A 10,698-nucleotide genomic window follows, 5' to 3' on the forward strand; every position below is an offset into this window, starting at 1 on the left:
ACCTTGGGGAGTATATAAGAAGCACATTTCAAAATTCAACATTCAAAATTTAAATACAAGTACAAAATTTAACATACAAGAGAGCTCCAGATCCTTACTTGGAGTAACACCGGACTTCCCGATGGCAAAGAAGAGGGGTCCGACATCAGCATATCAAGGCCCATCAATGTTTCGCCAATCACAAGCAGCATTGGGTCCCGACCATTAGCAAACTGCTCTACAATCTCTATTAGGGAGGCATCACCATTGCCAAACCCCTGCTTCGAAAAGAGGAAGCGAGCGAATATTCAAAAACTCAAGGCTCTCAGGCGAAAAACTTTGGGAACATCAAGCCCAGCAAAGTAGGTGAAAAAGAGGGACAAATCCACCCCTCTGCCATATACAACAGCACTCAAAAGTGGGGGCTTCAAGCCCAAATACCTTTCAAAACTCAAGAAAAAGTGTTCTTCAACACTAGGCATGCATGGCTCCAGCATCAAGGGCCACCCCAATATGGCACTAAATTCCTCAGGGACATACCTCATTATTTCCAAAGCGGAAGACATGATGATTTGGATCCATACTTTCTTTTCTTTTCGAGAGGAAGCAGTATGCAATGATAGCAGGGAAGGATTGATGCAAGAAATGATCCAACAAGCTCCCAATTTATACAAGAGTCGGCTTGTACGTCAGCCCACAGACGCCGGGAGCCTGCACCAAAGGACGAGGCCACCGTCCTCTCTTATGACTCCGAGTACACACTCTTTAGTGTTCCGGACAGCAGAGTACAACCTCCATGATTCAAGATTCCAAAGCCGCAAGCCGCGCAATTTCAAACAGTCCGGATCAATGCTTCAGGCAGATTTCGGATCAATTTTTTTTTCAAAATTCAAGCATTCTAGTCCTAGATCGGCGTCCTAAGTCGAGTCTGCATGTGCATTAGCAAAAGTTGAATATACTTTGACTTGCGCTTTTCCTAACCAAAAAACCTCAGTCAAAGTGGGGGCTTATAGTGGGTATATACACCCGAAAAAATGGGCAATTTTTTTAAAATTTTATGCAAAATTGTCATGCATGAATATAGCTACAAAATTTCAAGGCACACACTACGCATACAATTTCAAGCATTCAAACATACAAAAGCCAATCTTCAAAATGTTAGGTTATGATACATATGACAAAACATAAATCATGCGGAAAACCTTAATGCCAGGAAACATATTATTTACACATAATCATTTAGCATAATTTAGGTGCATACACTTTGTAGCGTGCCCTCCCTAGCTGCGCCCGAACCGAACAAGAACAAGTCTTTAGGACTCCAAGCGTCGTCCCTCCGTAGATAGTCCACAGCACGTCCGGATCCGCCTTAAGATTGACCAACTAGAATCGCCCATAAGGTATTATAAATTTCGGCTATTATGGAGCAAGAAAGTGACTGATTTTTCTGCTCAAAAATCACTGTTTTATTGTATGAATACTTATTGAAAACTCGTGCCTAAAATTATGACCCTAAGCATATATGTATAGGACTATGGAAAAGGAACTCGAATCCTGTTAGAATACTAATTTATTAATTAGAATCCTATTAGATCTCTAAATAATAAATTTAATCTTTTAGGATTAGGATTTAATCAATGCACGAATTCCGATAGTATTAGGATTCGTCATGCACACGAGCAGCGCACAAGCACCGTACGCCCGTACGCAAGCCTTGCGGCCTACGCCAAGCGCACAACGCTGAGGCCCATGCTCGCAGCCCATCGCTGAGCTTGTCGCGCACCAAGGCTTGGATGGGCCTGGCCTTGCGTTGGGCCTGGTCTAGCACTTGGCGTGTTGGATGCGTGTGGCTTGCTGGGCGTCGGCCTGGCTTCGTGCTAGGCCTTCGTCTAGCAAGCCTCGTCCGATGCTAATTCGTACGATACACTTTCCGATTAAATTCCCGATTCCGGAATTCATTTCCGATACGAACAATATTTAACATTTCCGATTCCGGAATTAATTTCCGTTTCGAACAAATATTTAATATTTCTGTTTCCGGAATTATATTCCGATTCCGATAATATTTTCGATTCTGACAATATTTCCGTTTCCGGCAATATTTCCTATTCCGGTAATATTTCCATTTCCGAAAGTATTTTCCGATACGTACCATGTTTCCGTTTCCGGCAACATCTACGACTTGGATAATATTTATATTTCCGATACGATCCATATTTCCGTTTCTGGCAATATCATCGTTTCCGGAGTATTCATTTCTTGCCTTTGACGATCTCAGCTCCCACTGGAACCAAGATCCCTCGATTCCAAATATACATAGATGGAGTATTTAATGCCATAATTGATCCGTTTACGTACTATTTATGTGACCCTACGGGTTTAGTCAAGAGTAAGTTGTGGATTAATATAATTAATTCCACTTGAACTGAAGCGGCCTCTAGCTAGGCATTCAGCTCACTTGATCTCACTGAATTATTAACTTGTTAATTAATACTGAACCGCATTTATTAGACTTAATATTATATGCATACTTGGACCAAGGGCATTATTTCCTTCAGTACCCCACTTGTCCTTAGGGACAAGTGTGCATTTCCTATTTCCTTTGTCACTCGATGCTTGCTCTTGAACATAAGGTAAGAGTTGTCATCCTTATTATGTCCATAGGTGTTTCTCGGTTTCAGAGTTCAACTGATCAAATAAACAGATAATCATAGGCTATGATTCATCCGAGCACGGCCATGCATTTTACAGTTTCTAGCTCTCCGAGTGGCCTTGTACAACTTTTAAGCATCTCATCCCGATTTATGGGAGGACAATCCCAATCTTGCGATCTTGAGATTAGACTTCGTTTGATAGGTGATTACCTGAGCGTTGCCTTTATAGCCTCCTTTTACGGTGCGACGGTTGGTCAACGTCAAAGTAACCAGTTCTCAAACAAGTATTCTCAAATCACTCAGGTATTGAGGATTTAGTGTCTAATAATTTTAATGAAATTTACTTATGACAGATTTTCATCTCTTACAGTAAAGTTTCATAGGTCTGTCCGATACTAGTCTTCCCAAAGTAAGTATCTATGCAAATGATTGCGACATTGCCATGTCCACATAGTTCAAGAAACAGAACTACTAGTCATCTTGCATTCTAGTCGTCTAACATTTTCTATGCGTCCATCTTTATAGAAAACTCCGACCAGGGACCATTTTCAACTTTTGACATTCAAGTTCACTTGATAGACATTTCTTAGTCACAGGACTGGTCCTGACAGTCTATCTTGAATATACCGTCAAATTGAAGGGACTCATCATTTAATAAACCACAAATTAAATGGAAAATGAATTCTATTCTTTATTGTGAATGATTAACCAATAATGTTTTACAAAGTATTAAACTCTAAAACTTTAAAACATTAAACAAGGACATCAAAGCCATTCTCCAATATGCTTGATTCCCATAGCTGCAGTGTGCGAGTTGTGCTTCGCCTGCGGCAGATGTTTAGTCAATGGATCTGATATGTTGTCATCAGTTCCAATCTTGCTTATCTCGACTTCTTTTCTTTCAACGAACTCTCGTAGAAGGTGAAATATACGAAGTACATGCTTGACTCTTTGGTGGTGTCTAGGCTCCTTTGCTTGTGCAATAGCTCCGTTATTATCACAATACAGGGCTATTGGTCCTTTAATGGAGGGGACTACACCAAGTTCACCTATGAACTTCCTTATCCATATAGCTTCCTTTGCTGCTTCATGTGCAGCAATGTACTCCGCTTCAGTTGTAGAATCCGCAATGGTGCTTTGCTTAGCACTTTTCCAGCTTACTGCTCCTCCGTTGAGGCTGAAGACAAACCCAGACTGTGATCTGAAATCATCTTTGTCGGTTTGGAAACTTGCGTCCGTATAACCTTTAACAATTAATTCATCATCTCCACCATAGACCAGGAAGTCATCTTTGTGCCTTTTCAGGTACTTCAGAATATTCTTGGCAGCAGTCCAATGTGCCTCTCCTGGGTCTGACTGGTATCTGCTCGTAGCACTGAGTGCGTACGCAACATCCGGGCGTGTACATATCATAGAATACATTATTGAACCAATAAATGATGCATATGGAATCCCATTCATTCGTCTACGCTCATCAAGTGTTTTTGGGCACTAAGTCTTGCTTAGAGTCATTCCATGAGACATGGGTAGGTAGCCTCGCTTGGAGTCTGCCATCTTGAACCTATCAAGCACCTTATTGATATAAGTGCTTTGACTAAGTCCAATCATCTTTTTAGATATATCTCTGTAAATCTTGATGCCCAATATATACTGCGCTTCTCCTAGATGCTTCATCGAAAAACATTTCCCAAGCAAAATCTTGACAGAGTTCAACATAGGAATGTCATTTCCGATAAGTAATATGTCGTCGACATATACTACTAGAAAAGCAATTTTGCTCCCACTGACCTTCTTGTATACACAAGATTCGTCTGCGTTCTTGATGAAACTAAAGTCACTGACTGCTTTATCAAAACGTATATTCCAGCTCCTGGATGCCTGCTTCAATCCGTAGATTGATTTCTTTAGCTTGCATACCTTTTTAGCATTCTTTGTATCCTCAAAACCCTCAGGCTGTGTCATAAACACAGTTTCTGTTAAAATGCCGTATAAGAAAGCGGTTTTGACATCCATCTGCCATATTTCGTAATCGTAATATGCAGCGATTGCTAACATTATCCGAATAGACTTTAGCATTGCAACTGGTGAAAAGGTTTCATCGTAATCCACACCGTGGACTTGCCTGTAACCTTTTGCAACCAATCTATCTTTGAAAACTTCAAGTTTCCCATCCTTGTCCTTTTTCAGTTTGAAAACCCATTTGCTTCCAATGGCTTGGTAGCCATCTGGCAAATCGACCAAATCCCAAACTTGGTTTTCAGACATGGAGTCTAATTCAGATTGCATGGCTTCTTGCCATTGCTTGGAGCTAGGGCTTGTCATAGCTTGTTTGTAAGTCGCAGGTTCATCACTTTCAATTAATAGAACATCATAGCTCTCGTTCGTCAAAATACCTAAGTACCTTTCCGGTTGAGATCTATATCTCTGCGATCTACGCGGGGTTACATCTCTAGATTGTCCATGATTCTCACCAGAAACTTCTAAAGATCTCTGAGTTTCATCCTGAATGTCATCTTGAGCATTCTCTAGTGTTTGTTGTTCGGCTCGAATTTCTTCGAGGTCTACTTTTCTCCCACTTGTCATTTTGGAAATGTGATTCTTTTCCAAAAAGATACCATCTCGAGCAACAAACACCTTGTTCTCAGATGTATTGTAGAAGTAATACCCCTTTGTTTCCTTTGGATAGCCCACAAGGATACATTTGTCAGATTTTGGATGAAGTTTGTCTGAAATTAATCGTTTGACGTATACTTCACATCCCCAAATCTTAAGAAAAGACACTTTTGGAGGCTTTCCAAACCATAACTCATATGGAGTCTTTTCAACAGCTTTAGACGAAGCTCTATTTATAGTGAGTGCGGCTGTATTTAGTGCATGTCCCCAAAATTCTATTGGAAGTTCGGCCTGACCCATCATTAATCTAACCATGTCTAGCAAGGTTCTGTTCCTCCGTTCCGACACACCGTTCCATTGTGGTGTTCCAGGAGGAGTCAATTCTGATAGAATTCCACATTCTTTCAGATGGTCATTAAATTCATAGCTCAGATATTCACCGCCTCCGTCAGACCGCAGTGCCTTAATCTTCTTGCCTAATTGATTCTCTACTTCACTCTGAAATTCCTTGAATTTGTCAAAGGATTCAGACTTATGCTTCATTAGGTAGACAAAACCATATGTACTGAAACCACCCCTAGCATTTTTACTCATTGGTCCACATACAACTGTATGGATTAAACCCAATAGTCCAGTTGTTCTTTCTCCAACTTTAGAGAAAGGTTGCTTTGTCATTTTGCCAAGTAAACATGATTCGCACTTACCATAATCCTCTAAGTCAAATGGTTCTAGAATTCCTTCCTTTTGAAGTCTTTCCATGTGTTTCAAGTTAATACGGCCTAATCGACAATGCCACAGATAGGTGAGATCTGAATCATCCTTTTTGGCCTTTTTGGTATGTATGTTATAAACTTGTTTGTCGTGATCTAATAAATAAAGTCCATTGACTAATCTAGCAGATCCATAAAACATCTCTTTAAAATAAAATGAACAACTATTGTCTTTTACTAAAAAGGAAAATCCCTTAGCATCTAAGCAAGAAACAGAAATGATGTTCTTAGTAAGACTTGGAACATGGAAACACTCTTCCAGTTCCAAAACTAGCCCAGAGGGTAACGACAAATAATAAGTTCCTACAGCTAATGCAACAATCCGTGCTCCATTTCCCACTCGTAGGTCGACTTCACCCTTGCTTAACTTTCTACTTCTTCTTAGTCCCTGTGAATTGGAACATAAGTGTGAGCCACAACCTGTATCTAATACCCAAGAAGTTGAATTAGCAAGTATACAGTCTATAACGAAAATACCAGAAGATGGAACGACTGTTCCGTTCTTCTGATCTTCCTTTAGCTTCAAGCAATCTCTCTTCCAATGCCCCTTCTTCTTGCAGTAGAAGCATTCGGATTCAGAAGTGGGTTGACTGACCTTCCTCTTTTCAGACTTGGCGCCAGTTTGCTTAGTTGGGCTGGCCTTTTTGCCACCTTTCTTAGCATTCCTCTTCTTTCCAGATTTCTTGAACTTGCCCCCACGCACCATAAGAACATCTTGCTTATCACTTTTGAGCGTCTTTTCAGCGGTCTTCAGCATACCGTGAAGCTCAGTGAGCGTTTTTCCAGATTATTCATACTGTAGTTCATCTTGAACTGATCATACCCGTTATGAAGAGAATGGAGGATGGTGTCTACAGCCATTTCCTGAGAGAACTGCTGATCTAGCCGACTCATATTCTCAATGAGTCCAATCATTTTGAGAACATGTGGACTTACGGGCTCGCCTTTCTTAATCTTGGTCTCAAGAATTTGCCTATGAGTCTCGAATCTTTCGACCCGAGCCAGATCTTGGAACATGTTCTTTAACTCACTGATGATCGTGAAAGCATCTGAGTTGATGAATGTTTTCTGTAGATCTGCACTCATGGTTGCAAGCATTAGATATTTCACATCCTTGTTGGCATCAATCCAACGATTGAGGGCTGCCTGAGTGACCCCTTCGCCTGCGGCTTCGGGCATCGCCTCTTCCAGGACTGTGAGGGGGTCGAAAAAGCACGAGGCTAATGCGTGACCTCGTCCCTCGTGGGTGTGACGCTTCTTTTTGTCAAATCAAGTGTAATTGGATTTCCTGTGAGTTTACACCCAATTGACTAGTAATATAGGAGTCGCCATTCAGTTTTTAACGACAATGAGAAAAACTGACAAAACCCGGTTATCGTGACATAAAGGGAGGGCAATTATGTTTGACCACGACGGCCGTAGGTTCCCTTGTGATCCCTGGTGGTGGGGATCGCTCAACTTACACCCGCAGGGTAGAGATTGAGGGTTCGGGGGACTGTAACTACTGAGAGGAGTACTCGCTCTTCGATAACTCCAGAGGCAGGATATCCTTACTAGCTCAGCATAAATAATTGAAGGGACATGCGTTAACTATTAAACTAATCTGAGTCGATTTTAACAATATGCAACATATAGTACTAGATCGAACGCAATTATCTGATTTAGATTGTTTTAAGGGACCTAGCATGATAATCCAATTTCCCAAAAATATCATATTTATTAGGCGTGATCGAACAATTAGATTTAGTTAGTTTAACAGTTCATAAAAGGGCGAGGAAAGCAATTAAATCATAGAAAAGGGACACATTACAACGCACCCTTGAGAGGTGCGTCACAGTTCTCAGAAAACTAACCACTTTGACTTTGCTATTTCTCCTTTTATTAACGAATCTCAAATTATGGGACAGGATACGTTCTGTTCGATTCATGGATCGATTGCGAGAGAACGCGTGATCAGTTTTGCAGCGTGAGGCTTAGGCTTAGGGGTTTAGAGTCAATACTCAGAATAATAATTATGTGTTGTTGTGTTTTTTTCACATCGAACTTAGGGATCTATTTATAGGAAAGAGTGGCGTAGAAAGATAGATTTTCAGGAATTTGAATACGAAACGGATGAGGAAAAGAATCCGTTCCAGGTATTTTCGGCGCCCAGGGCTGGGCGTTGAAAATAGGGTATGGGCAGAATTATTTGTCAGATTGGACTCTAGAGTACGGAGTCCATTAAGAGACTTAATCCGAGTTATTTGGTGCGTATTAACCTTGTGACGGAATGCGTCTGGGCCCATTACGAACTCTAGGCTCGTTAGGATTTTAATTAATACGTGACTCTTATTTTCGAATCATATTAGGAATAGGATTCTCTCGTAATCTCTATCTCATTTAGGGTTTATGTTGGAGTGCAACACCTAATTCTGACAGGTTTCTATCTTTTTATTCTTACTACTTTTAGCAACTACCCTTTACGGCAGTTACCATTTTTAGCAGGTTTCCATAAATAGCAGGTTCGGGTGAAATGAGAAGGGGAATTGAGATTCGTTATTTTATAGGAGATGCGTTGTCAAGTGGAGATTTATGTTCTCATCATCGAACCTTCCCTTTCGGGAATGGGGACAAAAGTAGGTGTCTACAGTTAGCCCCCACTTTGACTGAGTCTTGGAGTAAGATGATGGTCAAAGTATTAGACGGAGTGCATCACACAAGTCATGGTGACCGGCTTTTGCGAGGGTCTCACGAGCCCCCGAGTGATAACATTTGACTTAAGGGTCATCACTTGAAGTGTCGACATATCCCTCACGTGTCATTGGGATTTGTCAACGGATAGTATAGAAACTCCCTCACTTTATCATTGGAAGTATCTAAAGAAGCGTAGAAACTCCCTCACTTTGTCATTGGGAGTAGCTACAGATGTTTTCGAAATCAAAGCTATAAAGTGTAATTGGGCCTGGCCAAGCCCAATCACGAGGTAAAAATGTTTTTAAAGATTCTCATTTTCAGTGTTAGCTAAACGAGAAAACCCCCTTGTTTGTATGGGACGTAAAACGAAGGAAAATCCAGCACATCGTTCTTTTTTTTTTGGAAAAACGGAAAACCAATCTTTTAAATTTTGGAAAAAAGGGAAACTACTCACATCGCTTTTTTGGAAAAAACGGAAAACTAAAAGCTACTCACATCGTTCTTTTTTCGGAAAAACGGAAAACCAAAAAGCTACTCACATCGTTTTTGGGAAAAACGAAAAAAGATGGCCCCGCCAGTTAGTGACGCAGACCCCGCCGGCTAAAGTTGGCGAGCCTGTCCGCTAAGGGTGGACACCCCGTCCGATAGAAGTGGACGAATCTGTTTTTGAAATTTGAAAATAAGGACCTACGCGGTTTGTGACGTAGACCCCGCCGGCTGAAGATGGCGAACCTGTCCGCTAAGGGTGGACACCCCGTCCGATAGAAGTGGACGAATCTGTTTTGAAATTTGTTTTGTGTTTTTTTTTTTTGAAAATAAGGACCTACGTGGTTTGTGCCGTAGGCCCCGCCGGCTGAAGATGGCGAGCCTGTTTCATTTTGTTTTTTGAAGATTCTATTTTTCGGAAACTGAGGATCTGCGCGGCTAGTGACGCAGACCCCGCCCGCTGAAGGTGGGCGAGCCCTGTCCGCTGAGGGTGGACGTCCCTGAATTTTTTTTTTCGATTTGGAACTCGCGTGGTTCGGTCTTGCCTTGATTGAGGTGGACAAGTCCCTATTTCATTTTTTTTCTTGTGATTTCTCTTGGGAATTTCTTTTTATTCATTCTTGTAGGAGCGAATTCTTTCGAGGGATACTCGGATTTAGTTGCAACCTGAATGTGGGTCGACAACGTGCTTAGACGGGTCATTTGTCTTGTGGTCATCATCTCTTCATGGTTTTGAGCTAGTCTTTACGGCTCAATTTTGCCACTACTTGGGTCTTTGATCAGAGGACCACGTACAAGTATCAACGGCGACCTTTGTCTTGAGGTCGTAAACTGGTTTTATTTTTTTGAGACATCCAAACACGGGACTTCGTACAGCGTAGTTTGGGAATATTGTTTTAACTTTTCATACTCTCTTTTGAAATATATATTTTCTTTCGAGCCCCCCAAGCATTCGTGCTTGACGGTCATTTCTTGTTAAAGAGGTTCCTTGGGGATATGCATTTTGTAATGTCCTTGATCGTGTTTGGGGATCGTGCTCGTAAGTGCGAGCGATCTTTGAAGTGGTATGCTACTTTGACGAAGTCGTGAGGTGCGACTTTCGGCAATTTTCAAGTCGAATGAATATGGCAGGGCCCTATAGAAGTCAGAGCTGTTTTTTGGGCCTGGGCTCATATTCGGCGCCCAGGCCTGGGCGTCAGAAATAATTTACGCCCAGGTGGGGCGTTGAAAATGTTGTTTGGGCCGGTCTTTTGATGACACAGTTGGCCTCTTGTTTTTTCGTTTATTTCACTTGGAAGTTCTATGTATTCTCTTTTCTTTTGTTTTTTTCTTTATTTTTAGAACGTGATGATTTTCTCGAGAAGTCATAGCCGATTGGTGGACTACGGTGCCTGTCGCTTTGGGGCGATTATTTTAAGGAACTGTTGCTCTTAAGGCGTACAGTTATTGCGATAGTTGGGCGAGTCTATATGGCCCGAGGAACATACCTTGAGGCGTAAGACTTTGACCTCTCTTGTTGTTGT

The sequence above is a fragment of the Spinacia oleracea genome, chromosome 2, assembly GCF_020520425.1.
Source record: "Spinacia oleracea cultivar Varoflay chromosome 2, BTI_SOV_V1, whole genome shotgun sequence".
Taxonomy (NCBI): domain Eukaryota; kingdom Viridiplantae; phylum Streptophyta; class Magnoliopsida; order Caryophyllales; family Amaranthaceae; genus Spinacia; species Spinacia oleracea.